This window comes from Pinus tabuliformis, chromosome 4_2 (assembly GCF_031772625.1).
Source record: "Pinus tabuliformis cultivar Carrire ecotype Pingquan chromosome 4_2, CPIR1, whole genome shotgun sequence".
NCBI lineage: Eukaryota > Viridiplantae > Streptophyta > Pinopsida > Pinales > Pinaceae > Pinus > Pinus tabuliformis.
The window spans coordinates 520,965,314-520,969,771 of record NC_142304.1 but is presented as its reverse complement, the minus strand read 5'-3'; positions in this window follow the sequence as shown (position 1 = coordinate 520,969,771).

Here is a 4,458-nt window from a genome sequence, read left to right as displayed (position 1 = left end):
TTCCAAGCATGAATGTGGTACTCATAGAACACATCAAAAAACACCAATCAATGTGGATGCCACCGGAGTTCTCCACCTACACCATGAGGAATTTGAGTGCCTCCTAGTCTCTCAGGCTTTACCGTGGATCTGCAGTCTAATCTAGGGATAACTAGACCCTACACTGAGACATACTCTCCAGGATTTACCGTGCATTCCATCCCAGAATCACTAGGTCCAACGGAGAGAAAATACACCTCTTGGCTTTACCGTATATCCCGCCATTCACCAACAAGGATTCCTAGGCCCACCGAGGCACACAATTTGGCTTTACCGCAACCCACAGTCTGATTCAGGGGTTACTAAGCCAGTGGCTTTGTGCATCCTCAATCTAGTTCAGGGACCACTACCACCATGTGTTTGTCAATTCAGAGATCCAACCCACTCAGCTTCGAATCCAATCTGGCCATCCCCCCACAAAATGCATGAGAGAACCCATATCATCAAATCTATCAGGAAATGGAAAGACTAGACTGAAAATATTGTCACACCTAGAAAAACCCATGCCATGGTAGAAAATAAAGACATGCAATCCAATTCATGCCAAATCTAGCAAGGAAAATTCACATGCAATCACATGCATGCCAAATCTAGCAAGGAAAATACACATGCAAGTTGATAACTGCAATGAAGCTTGTTGTAGACACTTGATCCTGCCTTTCCCTACTTGATCCTTGCTTCCTCTTGCCTTCTTTGTTTTTTTTTCTCCAATGCCAAAGTGCTCCAAGAAAACTCTAAGTGTCCAAGAGTATGAGAGAGAGAGAGAATACTGAGAGAGCTCCAAATATAAACTGACCAAGTCTTGCCCACTAATCCTCATAAGCCTTTTTATTAATGAGGCCTCTATTTTCTTCATTTTCCATTATTTTCCTTCAATTTCCTCCTCACATGAAGCCGGTGACCTTTCACCTACTTTTTCTCCTAATTTCCATTATTTTCTTCCATTTTCCTCCTCACATGCAACCTGTGACCTTTTACCTTCCTTTTCTCCTAATTTCCATTATTTTCATAAATAAATGTGCTAAAATACCTCTTTGACTCTCTAATGCCTTAGCCATTAAAAAAAAAAAATGAACACCCCCCTAGGATGTCTTGCCCAGCATTCAGCTTGGAATACGTGTCCCATCATCCATGGTATTTATATATTTTTACATGGAATTTTCACTAGGGATGTTACAACATTTAGTTAGTTTCATTGCATTGCATTTTTCTATTTATCCTCATGTTTCTTGTTTTTGTTTCCTTATTCATGTGTTTGTTTTAATTAGACTACGCATGGAAAAAAAAAATGAGCTTCGAGATGATGTGGTTAAACTTTGGGAAAGGAAAATTATAGTGATGTGCAACCCATGGCTAAAATGTTACTTTTCTTCTTTGATTGGTCCTTTACATTTCAAAAGTTGATGATGTCTAGACAGAAAATACTATCCATTCAACTGGAAAGTTATAAGCAGAATCATGATGCCCACATCTATTTAGGATATATGTTTTAGACTTAGTTTGTTATTTGAAATTTGTTTTCTTGTTGATTCAATCGAGTAGTGAAAGGAAAGGGGAAAAACCACTAACAAGAAAACTGATATTAAAGGTATATATAACCTTTTTTGAAGGACTAACCTATTCTACTCTCAATAAGTTGGGATCCCTCTTCCACCCTTGTAAATAATAAGTTCCTAAGCACATTATTTAAAAAAAAAGGGGTGAGAAGAGAAAGGATTCCCATGCAGAGAGGTGAAACAAGTAACTTCATCAAGGTACTGAACATGCTCATTGGCAGTGAAGCAATGCTTGTGCTTCCTATAGTGACTCTGTCAGGGTACTAAATAGGCCTGCTGGCAACAGAACAACACCAGAGATGAAAAGTCATACTTTGATTATATTTAACTAACCATTTAATACTACCCTCTCCTAGATCAAAACAACTTTGAGCTCAAAGTTTTGTGATTGATTTGACCGAGTCGAGGAATAGAAGAGACTATATCTATAATCAATTTGAATGGGTAAGTTGAAACAATCTATCGAGTGAATTAATACTTTCCGAAGGGCTGAGGCTATATGTGTAAGGGTAAGACCTAAATAGAGAAGTTGGAGTTCTCGCAGTGTGTCTCCAAGTGTTGTCGTTGTGACAACAACCCTCCACCATGTTTTCCTAACTCAATTTTGGATCATTCATGAACTAGTGTTTCAAGCCATCATGTGTTGTCTTGTCATTTTTTCATGTTTTTCTAAGTGTCGAATGTCCTTGTGATGTTACTAAGTGTTGTTTTTATTCCTAAGCAAAATTTACCCAAGTGTCATCATCCTATATTTTGAAACACATGAGTTATCTATATAAGAGAGAAAAGTGTTATCTTTCCTTAAATTTGTGACTAGCTTTGTTCACTAGACATGCATGACACAAAAAATCAAGAAAAGCACAATTGTTCCCCTAGAGAAAGCACACTTTCCTAACTTGGAAGCAACAAAAATCTATTGCTGGTTGGAACTATGACCTCCTTAAGCAAAAGATCACTCTTAACTCTTAGTTAGCACACTTTCTTTAAATATTTGAGTGCACTCCCATTGAACAAGGTGAGTTCACTCCTTTTTCTCAGTAACTACACCATATTTCTCCTAGTTGGAGTGCACTCTTTGTTCTTAGTAACTATGCCCTCTTTATCCCAGTTGGAGTGCACTCCTTATCAATAGTGATTGCACCCTCTTGTGATAATGCATGCGCCCATCCTTTTGGCTCGTTGAGTGCACTCATAGAAACTAGGATCCCACTCCACTTCATGCAACTAACTAACTCATCAATCGTGAAGTGGCAAGAATGCATGAAATTTCCTTGCATGTAATAACCAACCCAACAATAATTCTTTATCAAAATCATTCATCATTCTGGGTTGAGCACACTTCTTTGCATCAAGGAGCTTTCTCTTCAATTGTGATCACAAGTAAGTTTTGCATGTTTCTTTTCTTGATTGATTTTGTTATGTTTTGTTGTCTCTTGTTTTCCTTGCTAGACTTTCAATTCATTTTATTTTCTTTAGTGGAATTTTCATCCATTCTTCTTGTTACAAGTGTCATTTTGTTGTCGGGAGTAGTGTTTCTTGTGACTCTTCACATTCCATGACCTTTCATCTTTCGTTCATGATTGCGACAGAGCCTATTACTACTTGCAGACCCTTCCTCTCATTGTTATTGTAACCCAAATGTGTTGTTGGTCTTCACTTAACATATTTTGAGCCCATCTCTAGTTTGATTGCACTTCTGGAACTCAAAGCCCCATTGTCTTGGAAAATGCACCTAGAAAACTATGTCTCCTTTTAGAGAACACTATGGAGAAACAAGGAACCATTCCTCTTGACAACATATTGCATCAACAAGCATCAAGTCTACCCCCTTTGTCCACTAATTTTGCACCCTGTACCATCACTAATTCCTCTTGAGTGCATAATGCACTCACAAGGTTCAGTGTGCCTTCCTTGTACCTTAAGATTTCTCCCTACGCCTTCCAACCTATCTCTCTCTTTCTCCTTGAGTGCATAATGCATCCTCAAGCCTCAACTAAGCCTTGTCTGACCACTTTTTTCCCGACATACACCCTCCTTTTTTCATGATGTAGTTTTCACTCCTAATGGTTGATAATGTCACCTTGTCTCATCATTGATAAGCTAGTGTTCCTAGCTAGATTTTATCTCCTCTTTATCACTGTCTTTTCATAAATTTGTAGGTTCTAGATAGGGAATTTCTTGAAACTAATTATTTTTCACCATGAGTACATTTCCACTTGCGGGTGTTCTAGATACATGTTGTATTTCTCTCTCAACATCTACCGAAATAATGCCTCCTACTACCTGTTGAACTATTTTCTAAAGAAGCCTCATAAGCAAGTTCTAAGGAGGAAGTGGAAATTGTCAAGCCTATGATCCCTATTCTTGTATATACATAGTGCTTCATAGAAAAATATATGAAAGTATCATGGAAGAAAATGAAGGATACTATCATGCAAAATAAATTCCCTAAATATTTAAGGATAGGGAAGTTTAGATCAACATCAAAGGGTCTAGGATACACAGAGTTGTATGTAGATTCCCAATGATGCCTTGTGCAGAAACTATCGAATGGATCCTATTGCACATGGATAACAAAAATTTAGTCCTACGCAGTGAAAGTGGTAATGAGATTACCACTTATCATGTGCAAGACATAAATTCTTATTATAGAAGATAATGTTGAGAGAATATGAAAATACTCATTTCTATGCAACATGGGTAAATCTCGACACCAAAGAGATTATTAAATCCTGGTGCCAAGAGCCTACTAGATTTTTTCAGAGACCAAATGCAATATACCTAACAAGAAATTTGAGAAAGGTCTATCAGTATCTCATAGAAATGTGTTGCAGATTACATGGATGGAAGAATGCAGAACACT